We start from the raw sequence: 19,481 nt of genomic DNA on the forward strand, positions 1-19,481 counted from the left end.
CTTTCATCCTGTTTAACCCCTCAATGTAATATTTGTTCTTTTGTGGTACTGCAACGTCCACCTTATCTTATGGTGCCTGTCAGAGTGAACGCCTATTGGTATGACAATTGTGGTTTAGCCGTTCTGCAACACCTACAAGATTTAATGTGTTCCCAATGGTTTGTAGGACTACTTATTCTAGGGATTTCAGCTTTGATAACAGCAATTACCTCTGTCACTGTGGCAGCGATATCCTTGACTCAACAAGTACATACCACTCAATATGTCAATGATATTTCAAAAAATGTTTCCTTAACTCTAGCTATGCAAGAGATTATAGATAGGAAATTAGAAGTAAAAATAGATGCCCTGGAAGAAGCAGTCATGCATATTGGAACTGAGTTACAGGCTTTAAGGGTAAAGTTAGCGTTATCCTGTCACGCTGATTATCGGTAGATCTGTGTAATGCCCCCCAAAAGTAAATGATATGGATTACAATGGAGAAAAGATTAAAAATCATATTTCGGGTATATGGAATAGCTCCAGCATTACTTTAGATCTTGGAGAGCTTCACGGTCAGATAAAAACATTAGAACATTCCCGCCTGGACTTTATTACTACAGGAGCTGCTAACGATATTTTTCACAACTTTTCTAACTTTATTACTGAAAAAAATATCCTATCAACTATTTTCAGTTATGCAGCTGTAGCAGCACTAGTTTTACTATTCATTATAATCCTTCCTTGCATCGTCAGAACTCTCCGGCAGAGCACTCAAAAGCTTGCGACTCAGATCCATCTGGCTGTCTTAAAAAGTAAAAAAAGGGCGAGATGCCGGGAGCCAACACATGAGACCCTACCCCTAAAAAGGCCATAGGGGAGAAAACCTGATGGGCAAGGCGAATCAGGTTTTCAGGGGTTTCGAAAAAGTCAGTTCACGAAACCCTACCCCTAACAAGGCCGTAAGGGAGATAACCTGACAGGCAAGGCGAATCAGGTTTTCAGGGGTTTCGAAAAAGTCAGCTCACGAAACCCTACCCCTAACAAGGCCGTAAGGGAGAAAACCTGACGGGCAAGACGAATCAGGTTTTCAGGGGATTTTGAAAAGGCTAGCTCACGGGATCCCACCCATGACAAGGTCACGAGGAGAAAGCCTGACAGGCAAGGCAGATCAGGTTTTCAGGGATTTTGAAAAGCTGCCCCCGGCTCTAACCTTAAAGATGATATCTGTCTTTCTGATGCCTGCCTCAATGAACTACTCCCTAATTTCTCTGACACAGACAGGAAGGCCTTCCCCGATCTCTTCCCAAATAAGAATCAATTTAGAACTTTAATCAATAAGTTTCCCAGGTGGTAGTTTTTTATGAGATTATTCAGGGTGAAAGGAGTGTTTTAATTCAAACACCTCTGCTGGTAGTTTTGTTAGCCAAATGCATTTATGCGCTTGGTACTAATATGCATGATTGCTTATAATATCCTAATCATAAAATAGCATGAAGAACCTGATTCTATAAAAGCCCTAATAGACATAGAGCCCTTTTAAGGGGTAAAGGAGTCCTATTAGAAAACATAAGAAAATTATTCTATAGGTGGTTATTGGGTTGTGATTTGCTTGCTGTGTTTTGCTTGCTGTATTTTTGCCTTTAATGTGCTAAGGTTGTGTTATAAAAACCATTGTTAATATAGTTAAAGATCTAGACAAATAAGAACTTAGCCCTAGTGTGGTACCAATGAGACGGTTGTTAATTGTCAGTCAGGAGTACTAGGGCAGAAGCTGCCTCACTGAAGCCGCAGAGTCTGTAAGGGGTAAACTTCTTAGATAAACGCAACTGACAACTTTTGCGGTAAGATTAATTTTTGTATTAAGAAGAATATAATTCTACTCTGTACTGTTTCCCTATGACCCTGTTACCTTTCAGTTAAGGTCACCATAAAAACGGAAAATAGGTTTACAATCACTTGACCTGCATAAAATGTTAATAGCCTCAAGGCCAGAAGATCATGTGCTAAAAACTACTATAGAATTAGAAAGCAAAAAAATCCTGCTTTTCCTAAAAATCAAAATGATGTATGCTAATCCTGTGAAATCATGAGTAAACATCTTGTACCTTAAAAACGTTCTGTGAAAGGGTATAAACCCAGTTATCAGAAAGTAAAACACAGACTTGGGCCTATCAAGTCTAGTCTCACGTCTCTTTCTCTCTCGCCAACGCGGTTCATCCTGAGGTACCCCCTGGATCATGTCGAGGCTGGACCCCGGCAGCCTCTGTGTGAAGAGGCAGGGCCGACCTAGGGGCACAGTGGGCCTCTTGCTCTCCCTGCTGCCCTGAGGCTGCTGGGCCAAAGAGGCCTTGGGCATCGACCCCCTTCCTGGCCTCTTCCCTCTGACCAGGCCGTCCAGGCTCCAGGCCCTTGCAGTGTGGAGAGAGCCCCTGCCAGAAACCTCCCCTTCAATTAGGCCTCAACTGAGGCCTAGGCAACAGGGGAAAGGCGCTAAGGGAATGAGCCTGGGGAGGCATCTGGGCATGCCTGGACACACTTCCCGCAGCCTGCCTCCTTGTGGGGCAGTACCCCCGGAGGCCAGGAACGTCTGGACAAGGCTGGCCTGGGGCAGGGTCCATGCTGGGACCTGTCCCTGGCCTGTGGGGCCTCTGAGCAGAACCGGCCCTCGCCGCTGGAAGACCTCCCCGGATGCCTCCAAAGGCCGGTTTGCAAGCACTCTCGCTGGCTGGCCGCCGCTCCCTCCCCGAGGGAGGCCCGCGTTTCCCATAAGCCACGAACTCTGCTCCCAAGCCAGGGAGAAAAGTGCTTCGGGGTGATCCTCTCTCAGGGCCCTTGTCCCAGAGCCTGGGGGACAGGTATAGGCTCCACAATCCCAGGCCAAGGCAGAATCAAATGGACACGTCTGTTCTTGCCCCCTGCAACGTCAGAGAACTCGGGTGAGCAAGAGTGTCAGGCAGCTCCTGGGCAAGCACAGCAGCAGCACCTGTGTGGGAAGGGGCAGGGCCGACCTAGGGGCGCAGTGGGCCTCTTGCTCTCCCTGCTGCCCTGAGGCTGCTGGGCCAAAGAGGCCTTGGACATCGACCCCCTTGCTGGCCTCTTCCCTCTAACCAGGATGTCTGGACTCCAGGCCCTTACAGTGTGGAGAGAGCCCCTGCCAGAAACCTCCCCTGCAAGTAGGCCTCAAATGAGGCCTAGGCACCAGGGTAAAGGCACTAAGGGAATGAGCCTGGGGAGGCGCCTGGGCATGTCGGGACACACTCCCCGCAGCCTGACCCGTCGTGGGGCAGTACCCCAGGAGGCCAGGAAGGTCTGGACAAGGCAGGCCTGGAGCAGGGTCCATGCTGGGACCTGCCCCTGGCCTGTGGGGCCACAGAGCAAATCCAGCACTCTGCCGCTAGAAGACGTCCCCGGCCGACACCTGAGGGCATGTTTGCAAGCACTATACCCGAGGAAAGCCCACGTTTCCCGCAAGCCGCGCACTCTGCTTCCAAGCACGGGAGAAATATGATTAGTGGTGGTCCTCTCTCAGGGCCCTTGCCCCTGAGCCGGGGGCCAGCTAGGGGCTTCACACTCCCAGGCCAAGGCAGAACCACATGCACACGTCTTTTCCTGCCCCCTGCACCGTCAGAGAGCTTGGGTGAGCCAGAGTCTGTCAGGCAGCTCCTGGGCAAGCCCAGCAGCAGCGCCTGTGTGTGATGGGGCAGGGCCGACCTAGAGGCACTGTGGGCCACTTGCTCACCCTGCTGCCCTGAGGCTGCTGGGACAAAGAGGCCTTGGGCATCGACCCCCATGTTGGCCTCTGTCCTGTAACTAGGCCGTCCGGGCTCCAGTCCCTTCCAGTGTGGAGAGAGGCCCTGCCAGAAACCTCCCCTCCATGTAGGCCTCAAATGAGCCCTAGGAACCATGGGAAAGGCGCTAAGGGAATGAGACTGGGGAGGCGTCTGGGCATGTCTGGACACACTACACGCCGCAAGCCCCTTTGTTGGGCAGTTCCCCCGGAGGCCAGGAAGTTATGGTCAAGGCTGGCCTGGGGCAGTGTCCTTGCTGGGACCTACCCCTGGCCTGTGGGTCCTCTGAGCAGTACCAGCACTGTGCCGCTGGAAAACCTCCCCGGCAGCCTCCAAAGGCCGGTTTGCAAGCACTCTCACCAGCTGCCCGCCTCTCCCTCACCGAGTGAGGCCCGCGTTTCCCTAAAGCCATGAACTCTGCTCCCAAGCCTGGGAGAAATGCGCTTCGGGGTGTTCCTCTCTCAGGCCTTTGCCCCTGAGCCTGGGGGACAGCTAGGGGATCCACACACTCAGGCCAATGCAGAACCACATGAACACGTCTCTTCCTGCCCTCTGCACTGTCAGAGAGCTCGGCTGAGCCAGAGTCTGTCAGGCAGCTCCTGGGCAAGCCCTGCAGCAGCGCCTGCCTGTGAAGGGGCAGGGCCGACCTAGGGGCACAGTGGGCCACTTGCTCTCCCTGCTGCCCTGAGGCTGCTGGGCCAAAGATGCCTTGAGCATAGACCCCCTTGCTGGCCTCCTCCCGCTGACCAGGCGATCCGTGCTCCAGACCCTTGAATTGTGGAGAGAGCCCCTGCCAGAAACCTCCCCTCCAAGTAGGCCTCAAATGAGGCCTAGGCACCAGGGAAAAGGCGCTCAGGGGATGAGCCTGGGGAGGTGCTTGGGTATGTCTGGAAACACTCCCCGCAGCCTGCCCCTTCGTGGGGCAGTACCCCCAGAGGCCAGGAAGGTCTGGGCAAGGCTGGACTGGGGCAGGGTCCATGCTGGGACCTGCCCCTGTCCTTTGGGTAATCTGAGCAAAACCAAAACTCTGCCGCTAGAAGACCTCCCCGGCTGCCTCCAAAGGCCTGTTTGCAAGCACTCTCACCGGCTGGCCGCCTCGCCGTCACTGAGGGAGGCCCGCGTTTCCCGCAAGCCGCGCACTCTGCTCCCAAGGCTGGGAGAAAAGCACTTCAGAGTGTGCCTCTCTCAGGCCTTTGCCCCTGAGCCTGAGGAACAGCTAGGGGCTCCAACACCCAGGCCAAGGCAGAACCACATGCCCACGTCTCTTCCGACCCTCTGCACCGTCAGAGAGCTCGGGTGAGCCACAGTCTGTCAGGCAGCTCCTGGGCAAGCCCAACAGCAGCGCCTATGTGTGAAGGGGCAGGGCCGACCTAGGGGCATATTGGGCCACTTGCTCTCCCTGCTGCCCTGAGGCTGTGGCCAAAGAGGCCTTGGGCATCGACCCCCTTTGTGGCCTCTTCCCTCTGACCAGGCCGTCCGGGCTCCAGGCCCTTGCAGTGTGGAGAGAGACCCTGCCAGAAACCTCACCTCCAAGTAGGACTCAAATGAGGCCTAGGCACCAGGGGAAAGGCGCTCAGGGAGTGAGCCTGGGGAGATGCCTTGGTATGCCTGGACACACTCCCCACAGCCTGCCCCTTCATGGGGCAGTACCCCCGGAGGCCAGGAAGGTCTGGGCAAGGCTGGCCTGGGGCAGGGTCAAAGCTGGAACCTGACCCTGGCCTGTGGGACCTCTGAGCAGAGCTAGCACTCTGCCGCTGGAAGACCTCCCCAGGTGCCTCCAAAGGCCGGTTTGCAAGATCTCTTCCCAAGGGAGACCCACATATCTGGCAAGCCACGCACTCTGTACCCAAGTCCAAGACAATAGCGCATCGGAGTGGTCCTCTCTCAGGCCCTTGCCACAGACCCTGGGGGACAGCTAGGGCCTCCACACACCAGGTCAAGGCAGAACCACATGCACACATCTCTTCCTGCCCCCTGCACCGTCAGAGAGCTTAGGTGAGACAGAGTCTGTCAGGCAGCTCCTGGGCAAGCACAGCAGGAGCGCCTGTGTGTGATTGGGCTGGGCCAACCTAGCGGCATGGTGGGCCACGTGCTCACCCTGCTGCCCTGAGGCTGCTGGGCCAAAGAGGCCTTGGGCATCGCACCCATTGCTGGCCTCTTCCCTCTGACCAGGGCTCCCTGGCTCAAGTCCCTTGCAGTGTGGAGAGAGCCCCTGCCAGAGACCTCCCCTCCACGAAGGCCTCAAATGAGGCCTAGGCACCAGGGGAAAGGCGCTCAGGGAGTGAGCGCTGCACCTGGAGAGGCGCCTGTGCATGTCTGGACACACTCCCTGCAGTGTGCTCCTTCGTGGGGCAGTAGCCCCGGAGGCCAGGAAGGTCTGGGCAAGGCTGGCCTGGGGCAGAGTCCTTGCTGGGACCTGCCACTAGCCTGTGGGGCCTCTGAGAAGAACCAGCATTCTGCCGCTGGAAGACCTCCCAGGCTGCCTCCAAAGGCCGGTTGCAAGCACTCTCGCCGGCTGGCCACCTCTCCCTCACTGAGGGAGGCCCACGTTTCCCGCAATCCGCGCACTCTGTACCCAAGCCGTGGAGAAAAGCATTTCGGGGTGTTCCTCCCTTAGGCCTTTGCCCCTGATCCTGGGGGACAGCTAGGGGATCCACACACACAGGCCAAGGCAGAACCACATGCACACATCTCTTCCGGCCCTCTGCACCGTCGGCTGAGCTAGAGTTTGTCAGGCAGCTCCTGGGCAAGCCCAGCAGCAGCGCCTGTCTGTGAAGGGGCAGGACCGGCCTAGGGGCTCAGTGGGCCACTTTCTCTCACTGCTGCCCTGAGGTTGTTGGGCCAAAAAGGCCCTGGGCAAAGACCCCCTTGCTGGCCTCTTCCCGCTGACCAGGCAATCCGTGCTCCAGCCCCTTGCAGTGTGGAGAGAGCCCCTGCCAGAAACCTCCGCTCCAAGTAGGCCTCAAATGAGGCCTAGGCACCAGGGGAAAGACGCTAATGGAAAGAGCCTGGGGAAGCACCTGGGCATGTCTGGACACACTCCCCGCGACCTGCCCCTTTGTGGGGCAGTACCCCCGGAGGCCAGGAAGGTCTGGGAAAGGCTAGCCTGGGTCAGGGTCCATGCTGAGACCTGCCCCTGGCCTTTGGGTCCTCTGAGTAGAACCAACACTCTGCAGCTGGAAGACCTCCCCGACTGCCTCCAAAGGCCTGTTTGCAAGCACTCTCGCCAGCTGGCCGCCTCGCCCTCACTAAGGGAGGCCCGCATATCCCGCAAGCCGCGCACTCTGCTCCCAAGCCTGGGAGAAAAGCACTTCTGAGTGTTCTTCTCTCAGGCCTTTGCCCCTGAGCCTGGGGGACAACTAGGGTATCCACACACACAGGCCAAGGCAGAACTACATGCACACGTCTCTTCCGGCCCTCTGCACCGTCAGAGAGCTCGAGTGAGGCACAGTCTGTTAGGCAGCTCCTGGGCAAGCCCAGCAGCAGTGCCTGTGTGTGAAGGGGCAGGGCCGACCAAGGGTCACATTGGGCCACTTGCTCATCCTGCTGCCATGACGCTGCTGGGCCAAAGAGGCCTTGGGCATCGTCCCCCTTGCTGGCCTCTTTCCTCTGACCAAGCCCTCCGGGCTCCAGGCCCTTGCAGTGTGGAGATAGCCCATGCCAGAAACCTCCCCTCCAAGTAGGCCTCAAATGAGGCCTAGGCACCAGGGAAAAAACGCTAATGGAATGAGCCTGGGAAGGTGCCTGAGCATGACTGGACACACCTCCGCAGCCTGCTCCTTCGTGGGGCAGTACCCCCGGAGGACAGGAAGGTCTGGTCAAGGCTGGCCTGGGGCAGGGTCCTTGCTGGGACCTGCCCCTGGCCTGTTGGGGCTCTGAGCAGAACCATCACTGTGCCATTGGAAGACATCACCAGCAGGCTCCAAAGGCCGGTTTGCAAGCACTCTCGCTGGATAGCTGCCTCACCCTCACCGAGGGAGGCCCGCGTTTCCCGCAGGCCGCGCACTCGGCTCCCAAGCCTGGAAGAAAAGCGCTTCGGGGTGTTCCTCTCTCAGACCTTTGCCCCTCATCCTGGGAGACATCTAGGGGCTCCACACACCCAGGCCAAGCCAGAACCACATGCAGACGTCTCGTCCTGCCCCTGCACCGTCAGACAGCTTGGGTGAGCCAGAGTCTGTCAGGCAGCACCTGGGCAAGTCCAGCAGCAGCGCCTGTGTGTGATGGGGCAGGGCCGAGCTAGGGGCACTGAGGGCCATTGCTCACCCTGCTGCCCTGAGGCTGCTGGGACAAAGAGGCCTTGGGCAATGACACCCTTGATGGCCTCTTCCCTCTGACCAGGCCGTCCGGGCTCCAGTCCCTTGCATAGTGGAGAAAGGCCCTGTCAGAAACTTCCCCACCAAATAGGCCTCAAATGAGGCCTAGGAACCTTGGGAAAGGCGCTCAGGGAATGAGCCTGGAGAGGTGCCTGGGCATGTCTGGACACACTCCCTGCTGCCTGCCCCTTCGTGAGGCAGTACCCCCGGCGGCCAGAAAGGTCTGGGCAAGGCTGGCGTGGGGCAGGGTCCATGCTGGGACCTGCCCGTGGCCTGTGGGGCCTCTGAGAAGAACCAGCACTCTGCCACTGGAAGACATCCCCAGCTGCCTCCAAAGGCCAGTTTGCAAGCACTCTCCCCGAGTGAGGCCCATGATTCCCGCAAGCTGCGTGCTCTGCTCCCAAGCCCCAGAGCAAAGCTCTTCGTGGAGGTCCTCTCTCAGGATCCTTGCCCCTGAGCCTGGGGAATAGCTAGGGGTTCCACTCACCCAGGCCAAGGCAGAACCACATGAACACGTCTCTTCCGGCCCTCTTCACCATCAGAGAGCTCGGGTGAGCCACAATCTGTCAGGTTCCATCTGGGCAAGCCCAGCAATTGCGCCTGTGTGAGAAGGGCCAGGGCCGACCTAGGGGCACAGTGGCCACATGCTCTCCCTGCTGCCTTGAGGATGCTGGGCTAAAGAGCCCTTGGAAATCGACCCACTTGCTGGTCTCTTCCTTCTGACCAGGCCGTACGTGCTCCAGTCCTTTGCAGTGTGGAGAGAGGCCCTGCCAGAAACCTCCCCTCCAAGTAGGCCTCAAATGAGGCCTAGGAATCATGGGAAAGGCGCTCAGGGAATGAGCCTGGGGAGGTCCCTGGTCATGTTATTACACACACCCCGCCGCCTGCCCCTTCCTGAGGAAGTACCCCCGGAGGCCAGGAAGGTCTGGTCAAGGCTGGCCTGGGGCAGGGTCCGAGCTGGGACCTGCCACTCTCCTGTGGGGCTTCTGAGCAGAACCAGCACTGTGGCAATGGAAGACCTCACCGGCAACCAGCAAAGGCTGGTTTGCACGCACTCTCGTTGGCTGGCTACCTATCACTCACCGAGGGAGGCCCGCGATTCCCACAAGCCATGCACTGTGCTCCCAAGCCCAGGAGAAAAGCGCTTGGGTGGTCCCCACTAAGGGTCTTGCCCCTGAGCGTGGGGGACAGCTAGGGGCTCCAAACTCCCAGGCCAAGTCAGAACCACGTGCACACGAATCTTCCTGCCCCCTGCACCATCAGAGAGCTCAGGTGAGCCAGAGTCTGTCACGCAGCTCCTGGGCAAGCCCAACATCAGAGCCTGTGTGTGAAGGGACAGGGCCGACCTAGGGGCACAGTGGGCCACTTGCTTACCCTGCTGCCCTGAGGCTGCTGGGACTAAGAGGCCTTGGGCATCCACCCCCTTGCTGGCCTCTTCCCTCTGACCAGGCCGTCAGGGCTCCAGTCCCTTGCAGTGTGGAGAGAGGCCCTGCCAGACACCTCCCCTCCAAGTAGGCCTCAAATGAGGCCTAGGAACCATGGGAAGGGCGCTAAGTGAATGAGACTGGTGAGGCATCTGGGCATGTATGGACACACTACCCACCGCCTGCCCCTCCGAGGGGGAGTACCCCCAGAGGCCAGGAAGGTCTGGGCAAGGCTGAACTGAGGCAGGGTCCTTGCTGGGGCCTGCCCCTGGCCTGTGTGCCACAGAGCAAATCCAGCACTCTGCTGCTGGAAGACCTACCCGGCTGCCTCCAAAGGCCGATTTGCTAGCACTCTCTGTGAGGGAGACCCACCTTTCCTGCAAGCCACGCACTCTGCTCCCAAGACCAGGACAATAGTGCATCGTGTTCATTCGCTCTCAGGCCCTTGCCCCAGTGCCTGGGGGAGAGCTAGGGGCTCAACACACCCAGGCCAAGGCAGAACCACATGCACACATCTCTTCCTGCCCCCTGCACTGTCAGAGAGCTTGGGTGAGCCAGAGTGTGTCAGTCAGCGCCTGGGCAAGCCCAGCAGCCGCGCCTGTGTGTGATGGGGCAGGGCCCACCTAGGGGCACTGAGGGCCAGTTGCTCACCCTGCTGCCCTGAGGCTGCTTGGCCAAAGAGGCCTTGGACATCGACCCCATTGCTGGCCTCTTCCCTCTGACGAGCCCGTCCGGGCTCCAGTCCCTTGCAGTGTGGAGAGAGGCCCTGCCAGAATCCTCCCCTCCAAGTAGGCCTCAAATGAGGCCTAGGTATCATGGGAAAGGTGCTCAGGAAATGAGACTGGGGAGGCGCCTGGGCATGTCCGGAGACACTCCCTGCAGCCTGCCTCTTCATGGGGCAGTACACCCAGAGGCCAGGATGGTCTGGTCAAGGCTGGTCTGGGGCAGGGTCCTTGCTGGGGCCTGCCCCTGTCCTGTGGGGCCTCTGAGCAGAAACAGCACTGTGCCCTTGGAAGACGTCACCAGCAGCCTCCAAAGGCTGGTTTGCAAGCACTCTCGCAGGCTGGCCGCCTCTCCCTCACCGACGGAGGCCCACATTTCCTGCATGCTGTGCACTCTGCTCCCATGCCTGGGAGAAAAGCGCTTGTGTGGTCCCATCTCAGGCCTTTGCCCATGAGCCTGGGAGACAGCTAAGGGCTCCACACACACAGGCCAAGGCAGAACCACATGCACACGTCTCCTCCGGCCCTCTGTACCGTCAGAGAGCTCGGGTGAGCAAGAGTCTGTCAGGCAGCTCCTGGGCAAGCCCAGCAGCAGCGCCTGTGTGTGAAGGGGCAGGGCTGACCTAGGGGCACAGTTGGCCACTTGCTCACCCTGCTGCCCTGAGGCTGCTGGGACAAAGAGGCGGTGGGCATCAAACAACGTGCTGGCCTCTTCACTCTGACCAGGCCGTCCGGGCTCCAGTCCGTTGCAGTTGGAGAGAGGCCATGCCAGAAACCTCCCCTCCAAGTAGGCCTCAAATGTGGCCTATGAAGCATGGGAAAGGCACGAATGGAATTAGACTGGGGAGGCACCTGGGCATGTCTGGACACACTCCCCGCCAACTGCCCCTTTGTGGGGCAGTACCCCCAGAGGCCAGGAATCTCTGGTCAAGGCTGACCTGGTGCAGGGTCCTTGCTGGGACCTGCCCCTGGCCTGTGGGTCCTCTTAGCAAAACCAGCACTGTGCCACTGGAAGACCTCACCGGCAACCTCGAAAGACCGGTTTACAAGCACTCTCGCCGGCTGGCTGGCTCTCCCTCACCGAGGGACGCCTGCGTTTCCCGCAAGCCGCGCACTCTGCTCCCATGCCTGGGAGAAAAGTGCTTATGTGGTCCCATCTCAGGCCTTTGCCCATGAGCCTGGGAGACAGCTAGGGGCTCCACACACACAGGCCAAGGCAGAACCACATGCACATGTCTCTTCCGGCCCTCTGTACCGTCAGAGAGCTCGGGTGAGCAAGAGTCTGTCCGGCAGCTCCTGGGCAAGCCCAGCAGCAGCGCCTGTGTGTGATGGGGCAGGGCCGACCTAGGGACAGAGTGGGACACTTGCTTTTCCTGCTGCCCTAAGGCTCCTGGGCCAAAGAGGTCTTGGGCATTGACCCCGTTGCTGGCCTCTTCCCTCTGACCAGGCCGTCCAGGCTCCAGTCCCTTGCAGTTTGGAGAGAGGCCCTGCCAGGAACCACCCTTCCAAGTAGGCCTCAAATGAGGCCTAGGAATCATGGGAAAGGGGCTAAGGAAAAGAGACTGGGGAGGGGCCTGGTCATGTCTGGACACACTCCCCGCCGCCTGCCCATTCGTGAGGCTGTACCCCCGGAGGCCAGAACGGTCTGGTCAAGGCTGGCCTGGGGGAGGGTCCGTGCTGGGAACTGCCACTGGCCTGTGGGGCCTCTGATCATATACAGCACTGTGCCGCTGGAAGACCTCACTGACAGCCTCCAAAGGCCGGTTTGCAAGGACTCTCCCCAAGGGAGACCCACGTTTCCCACAAGCCAAGCACTCTGTTCCCAAGCCCAGGACAATAGCGCATTAGGTTCGTCCACTCTCAGGCTCTTTCCCCAGTGCCTGGGGGACAGCTAGGGTCTACACACACCCAGGTCAAGGCAGAACCCCATGAACACGTCTCTTCCGGCCCTCTGCACTGTCAGAGAGCTCGGGTGAGCCACAGTCTGTTAGGCAGCTCCTGGGCAAGCCCAGCAGCAGTGCCTGTGTGTGAAGGGGCAGGGCTGACCTAGGGGCACAATGGACCACTTGCTCTCCCTGCTGCCCTAAGGCTGCTGGGCCAAGGAGGCCATGGGCATCGACCCCCTTGCTCGCCTCTTCCCTCTGACCAGGCCGTCCGGGCTCCAGACCCTTGCAGTGTGGAGAGAGCCCCTGCCAGAAACCTCCCCTCCAAGTAGGCCTCAAATGAGGCATAGGCACCAGGGAAAAGGCGCTAATGGAATGAGCCTGGGGAGCTGCCCGAGCATGTCTGGACACACGCTCTGCCGCCTGCACCTTCATGGGGCAGTACCCCCGGAGGCCAGGAAGGTCTGGGAAAGGCTGGCCTGGGGCAGGGTCCATGCTGGAACCTGCCCTTGGCCTGTGGGGCCTTTGAGCAGAACCAGGGCTCTGCCCCTGGAAGACCTCCCCGGCTGCCTCCAAAGGCCGGTTTGCAAGCACCCTCCCCGAAGGAGGCCCGCGCTTCCCGCAAGCTGCACACTCTGCTCCCAAGCCCGGGAGAAAGGCGCTTTGGGGTGGTCCTCTCTCAGGGCCCTTTCCATTGAGTCTGGGTGCCAGCTAGGGCCTCCACACTACCAGGCCAAGGCAGAAACACATGCACACGTCTCTTCCTACCCTCTGCACCGTCAGAGAGCTCGGGTGAGCCAGAGTCTGTCAGGCAGCTCCTGGGCAAGCCCAGAAGCAGCGCCTGTTTGTGATGGGGCAGTGCTGACCTAGGGGCACTGAAGGCCACTTGCTCACCCTGCTGCCCTGACGCTGCTGGGATAAAGAGGCCTTAGGCATCGAACCCATTGCTGGCCTCTTCCCTCTGACGAGGCCGTCCAGGCTCCAGTTCCTTGCAGTGTGGAGAGAGGCCCTGCCAGAAACCGCCCCTCCAAGTAGGCCTCAAATGAGGCCTATGAACCATGGGAAAGGCGCTCAGGGAAAGAGCCTGTGGAGGTCCCTGGCCATGTTCTGACACACACCCCGCCGCCTGCCCCTTCCTGAGGACGTACCCCCGGAGGCCAGGAAGTTCTAGTCAAGGCTGGCCTGCGGCAGGGTCCGTGCTGGGACCTGCCACTGGCCTGTGGGTCCTCTGAGCAGAACCAGCAGTGTGGCCATGGAAGACCTCACCGGCAGCCTCCAAAGGCCGGTTTGCAAGCATTCTTGCTAACTGGCAACCTCTCCCTCACCGAGGGAGGCCAGCGATTCCCGCAAGCCACGCACTCTGCTCCAAGCCCAGGAGGAAAGCGCTTGATTGGTCCCCTCTAAGGGACTTGCCCCTGAGCGTGAGGGATAGCTAGGGGCTCCAAACTCCCAGGCCAAGGCAGAACCACATGCACACGAGTCTTCCTGCCCCCTGCACCATCAGAGAGCTCAGGTGAGCCAGAGTCTGTCATGCAGCTCCTGGGCAAGCCCAACAGCAGAGCTTGTGTGTGAAGGGGCAGGGCCGACCTAGGGGCACAATGGGCCACTTGCTTACCTTGCTGCCCTGAGTCTGCTGGGACCAAGAGGCCTTGGGCATCGACCCCCTTGCTGGCCTCGTTCCTCTGACCAGGCCGTCCAGGCTCCAGTCTCTTGCAGTTTGGAGAGAGGCCCTGCCAGGAACCTCCCTTCCAAGTAGGCCTCAAATGAGGCCTAGGAATCATGGGAAAGGGGCTAAGGAAAAGATACTGGGGTGGCGCCTGGTCATGTCTGGACACACTCCCCGCCGCCTGCCCATTCGTGAGGCTGTACCCCCGGAGGCCAGAACGGTCTGGTCAAGGCTGGCCTGGGGGAGGGTCCGTGCTGGGAACTGCCACTGGCCTGTGGGGCCTCTGATCATATACAGCACTGTGCCGCTGGAAGACCTCACTGGCAGCCTCCAAAGGCCGGTTTGCAAGGACTCTCCCCAAGAGAGACCCACGTTTCCCGCAAGCCAAGCACTCTGTTCCCAAGCCCAGGACAATAGCGCATTAGGTTCGTCCACTCTCAGGCTCTTTCCCCAGTGCCTGGGGGACAGCTAGGGTCTACACACACCCAGGTCAAGGCAGAACCCCATGAACACGTCTCTTCCGGCCCTCTGCACTGTCAGAGAGCTCGGGTGAGCCACAGTCTGTTAGGAAGCTCCTGGGCAAGCCCAGCAGCAGCGCCTGTGTGTGAAGGCACAGGGCTGACCTAGGGGCACAATGGACCACTTGCTCTCCCTGCTGCCCTAAGGCTGCTGGGCCAAGGAGGCCATGGGCATCGACCCCCTTGCTGGCCTCTTTCCTCTGACCAGGCCTTCAGGGCTCCAGGCCCTTGCAATGTTCAGAGAGCCCCTGCCAGAAACCTCCCCTCCAAGTAGGCCTCAAATGAGGCCTAGGCACCAGGGAAATGGCATAATGGAATGAGCCTGAGGAAGTGCCTGGGCATGTCTCGACACTGTCCCAGCCAGCTGCCCCTTCATGAGGCAGTACCCCCGGAGGCCAGGAAGGTCTGGGAAAGGCTGGCCTGGGGCAGCGTCCATGCTGGGACCTGCCCCTGGCCTGTGGGTCCTCTGAGCAGAACCAGCACTGTGGCGATGGAAGACCTCCCCGGCAGCCTCCAAAGGCCGACTTGCAAGCACTCTCGCCGGCAGTCCACCTCTCCCTCACCGACGGATGTCTGCGATTCCCGCAAGCCATGCACTCTGTTCCCAAGCCCAGGAAAAAAGCTCTTGTGTGGTCCCCTCTCAGGGCCTTGCCCCTGAAACTGGGGTCAGCTAGGGGCTCCACACTCCCAGGCTAAGGCAGAACCACGTGCACACGAGTCTTCCTGTCCCCTGCACCGTCAGAGAGGTCGGGTGAGCCAGAGTCTGTCAGGCAGCTCCTGGGCAAGCCAAGCACCAGCGCCAGTGTGTGAAGGGTCAGGACCAACCTAGGGGCACAGTGGGCCACTTGCTCACCCTGCTGCCCTGAGGCTGCTGGGACAAAGAGGCCTTGGGCATCGACCCCCTTGCTGGCCTCTTCCCTCTGACCAGGCCGTCCGGGCTCTAGGCCCTTGCAGTGTGGAGAGAGCCCGTGCCAGAAACCTCCCCTTGAAGTAGGCCTCAAATGAGGCCTAGGAACCATGGGAAAGGAGCTAAGGGAATAAGACTGGGGAGGCTTCTGGGCATGTCTTGACACACACCCCGCTGCCTGCCCCTTCGTGGGGCAGTTCCCCCGGAAGCCAGGAAGGTCTGGTCAAGCCTGGCCTTGGGCAGGGTCCATGCTGGGACCTGCCCCTGGCCTGTGGGTACTCTGAGCACAATCAGCATTGTGCCGCTGGAAGACCTCACTGGCCGCCTCCAAAGGCTGGTTTGCAAGCAGTCTCACCAGCTGGCCGCCTCTCCCTCACCGAGGAAGGCCCGTCTTTCCCGCAAGCCGCGCACTCTGTTCCCAAACCTGGGAGAAAAGCACTTTAGTGTGTTCCTCTCTCAGGCATTCGCCCCGGAGCCTGGGGACAGCTAGGTGTTCCACTCACCCAGGCCAAGGCAGAACCACATGCACACGTCTCTTCTGGCCCTCTGCACCTTTAGAGAGCTCAGGTGAGCCAGAGTCTGTCAGGCTGCCCCTGGGCAAGCCCAGCAGCAGCGCCTGTGTGTGAAGGGGCAGGGCCTACCTAGGGGCACAGTGCGCCACTTGCTCTTCCTGGTGCACTTAGGATGCTGGGCCAAAGAGGCCTTGGGAAACGACCTCCTTGCTGTCCTCTTTCCTCTGACCAGGCCATCCGTCCTCCAGACCCTTGTAGTGTGCAGAGAGCCCCTGCAAGAAACCTCCCCTCCAAGTAGGCCTCAAAAGGCCTAGGCAACAGGGAAAAGGTGCTAATGGAATGAGCCTACAGAGGCGCCTGGGCATGTATGGACACACATTCCACAGCCTGCTCCTTCATGGGGCAGTACCCCCAGAGGCCGGGAAGGTCTGAGCTTGGCTGGGCTGGAGCAGGGTCCATGCTGGGACCTGCCCCTGGCCTGTGGGGCCACAGAGCAAATCCAGCACTCTGCCGCTGGAAAACCTCCCTGGCTACCTCCAAAGGCCAGTTTGCAAGCACTCTCTCCGAGGGAGCCACGCGATTCCCACAAGCCCCGCACTCTGCTCCCACGCCCGGGAGAAAACACTTCGAGGTGGTTCTCTCTCAGGGCCATTGCCAATGAGCCTGGGGGCCAGCTCGGGACTCAACACTCCCAGGCCAAGGCAGAACCACATGCACACGTCTTTTCCTGCCCCCTGCACCGTCAGAGAGCTTGGGTGAACAAGAGTCTGTCAGGCAGCCCCTGGGCAAGCCCAGTAGCAGCGCCTAAGTGTGATGGGGCACGGCCAACCTAGGGGCACAGTGGGACACTTGCTCTTCCTGCTGCCCTGAAGCTGCTGGGACAAAGAGGCCTTGGGCATCGACCGCCTTGCTGGCCTCTTCCCTCTGACCAGGCCATCCGGGCTCCAGTCCTTGTAGTGTGGAGAGAGGCCCTGCCAGAAACCTCCCCTCCAAGTAGGCCTCAAATGAGGCCTAGGAACCATGGGAAAGGTGCTCAGGGAATGAGCCTGGGGAGGTGCCTGTGTATGTCTGGACACATTCCCCACTGCCTGCCCCTTCGTGAGGCAGTACCCTCGGAGGCCAGGTAGGTCTGGTCAAGGCTGGCCTGGGCAGGGTCCATGCTGGGACCTGCCCCTGGAATGTGGGGCCTCTGAGCACAACCAGCTTTCTGTTGCTGGAATATCTCACCGGCAGCCTCCAAAGGCTGGTTTGCAAGCACTCTCACAGGCTGGCGTCCTCTCCCTCACCGAGGGAGACCCGCGTTTCCCACAAGCCATGCACTCTGTTCCCAAGACCAGGAAAATAGTGCATCGTGTTCGTCCGATCTAAGGCCCTTGCCCCAGTGCCTGGGGGACAGCTACGGGCTCCACACACCCAGGCCAAGGCAGAACCACATGCACACGTCTCTTCCTGCCCCCTGCACCGTCAGAGAGCTTGGGAGAGCCAGAGTCTGTCTGTCAGCACCTGGGCAAGACCAGCAGCAGCACCTGTGTGTGATGGGGCAGGGCCGACCTAGAGGCAGTGAGGGCCAGTTGCTCACCCTGTTGCCCTGAGGCTGCTGGGCCAAAGACACCTTGGACATCGACCCCATTGCTGGCCTCTTCTCTCTGACCAGGCCGTCCAGGCTCCAGTCCCTTGTAGTGTGGAGAGAGGCCCTGCCAGAAACGTCCCCTCCAAATAGACCTGAAATGAGGCCAAGGTATCTTGAGAAAGGTGCTAAGGGAATGAGACTGGGGAGGCGCCTGAGCATGTCTGGACACACTCCCTGCTGCCTGAATCTTCGTGGGGCAGTACACCCAGAGGCCAGGAAGGTCTTGGCAAGGCTGGCCTGGGGCCGGTCCTTGCTGGGGCCTGCCCCTGGCCTGTAGGGCCTCTGAGCAGAACCAGCACTGTGCCATTGGAACACCTCACCAGCAGCTGGTTTGCAAGCACTCTCACAGGCTGGCGTCCTCTCCCTAACCGAGGGAGGACCGGGTTTCCCGCAAGCCGCGCACTCTGCTTCCATGCCTGGGAGAAAAGAGCTTCGGGATGTTCCTCTCTCAGGCCTTTGGCGCTCCGCCTGGGAGACAGCTAGGGGCTCCACAATAACAGGCCAAGGCAGAACCACATGCACACGTATCTTCCGGCCCTCTGCACGGTCAGAGAGCTCGGGAGAGCCACAGGCTGTTAGGCAGCTCCTGGGGAAGCCCAGTAGCAGTGCCTGTGTGTGAAGGGGCAGGGCCGACCTAGGGTCACTGAGGGCCACTTGTTCACCCTGCTGCCCTGAGTCTTCTGGGAAAAAGAGGCCTTGGGCATCGACCCCCTTGCTGGCCCCTTCCCTCTGACCAGGCTGTTCGGGCTCCAGGCCCTTGCAATGTGAAGACAGCCCCTGTTCATTCATATGTAACTCCTGTGCGTTAATTTATGAAATGAGATTTTGGTCCTAAGCACATTTCTTAGAAGTAAATAAGAAATTTAGGTAAAGATTATGAAAGTTTGTTTGAAGCTACGACTGTACTTCCTCATCTATCAATTTTAGTAGCTGTTTTTCAAACACCATTGTTTGAAGGGAGCTTTGTTTTTCTCAGCTCCATCTCCCATCTGCTACATTTATTAACAAAGCCATAATCTGGGATTTATGATATTAGTTGCTGTCGAAATTAATGTAATGCTATGCTCTCAATGTTTTACTGAGACAGCATGGATCAGTAAAAGGGTTTGAAACATAAACTATAGTAAGCATTTGAGAAAAGTGAAACATTCAATGAATGGAATCAATTTTAGAATTAATATGTGCTCACCTTTGTACTCACATACTGTTTGGTTGCAGGTACAATTTAAAGGATTAGGTGAAAGAAAATTCTGTTAAAAAGGAAACAACCTATTACTTGGGAAATGAAATTGCCAACAAAAAAAAAGATGAAGCTATTGTATTTTAAAGTGGCCTTTTTGACTCTGTGGGAGAAGGGGAGGGTGGGAAGTTTCGAAAGAACAGCATGTATCAAGTGCTCGGGCCTGTTGGGCTGGGAAGATCCAGAGGAATCGGGTGGAGAGGGAGGTGGGATGGGAGACCGGGATGGGGAATTCGTGTAACTCTATGGCTGATTCACATCAATGTATAACAAAACCCACTGAAAAATAAAAAAATTTAAAAAAAAAAAAAAAAAAAAAAATAAAGTGGCCTCCAATCTATGTCCCAGGATAAAATGTTTTGACAAAGATAATTAATCTCTCTTCTGCCTCAGAATACTAGATTATTAACACTTGTTTGTGTGTGTGTGTGTGTGTGTGTGTGTTAGTTTAGTATTCAGCACTAAAGGAAATAAACTACCAAATCATTAAAAGAGGGGAGGGTGAACTAGTATAGGAGGAAAGACAGAGTCCTGTTATAGAAGACTTTTCTTGCTTTAATAGTTTTCTTAAAGCCTTTTATTCCTGCAACTAGAGTGAAAGGAAGCAACGCCTCTCTTCCTTGGCATCATTCCCTTAGCCTGCCTTCCCATTCCCTCTAGTTCAAGTCGAACAAGACTGGACCTGAGCCTTCCTCCAAGCTTCTTGCCTCACGAATTTACTAAACCCTGGAAAGCAGTGAGTAGTTTACAACATTCATGTCGAATAACAATAACAAAAAAGGAAAGTCTACTCTTCTCTTGTCCTATAAGCAAAAATAGATGGTAGACATAAATGTATTATACAACTTATAAACTATAAAACTTCTAGAAGAATTCATAGGAAAACCATTTTGTGA

General features: G+C 57.8%; 1 long non-coding RNA gene across 9 annotated transcripts in view; it reads left to right on the plus strand.

Moving 5' to 3' along the window:
* Positions 1 to 19,481, plus strand: part of LOC136165534 (uncharacterized) — a 1,046,218-nt gene that overhangs the window by 217,163 nt on the left and 809,574 nt on the right. The gene's annotated exons all lie outside the window — the stretch shown is intronic.

The sequence above is a fragment of the Muntiacus reevesi genome, chromosome 3, assembly GCF_963930625.1.
Source record: "Muntiacus reevesi chromosome 3, mMunRee1.1, whole genome shotgun sequence".
In the NCBI taxonomy this organism is placed as follows: domain Eukaryota; kingdom Metazoa; phylum Chordata; class Mammalia; order Artiodactyla; family Cervidae; genus Muntiacus; species Muntiacus reevesi.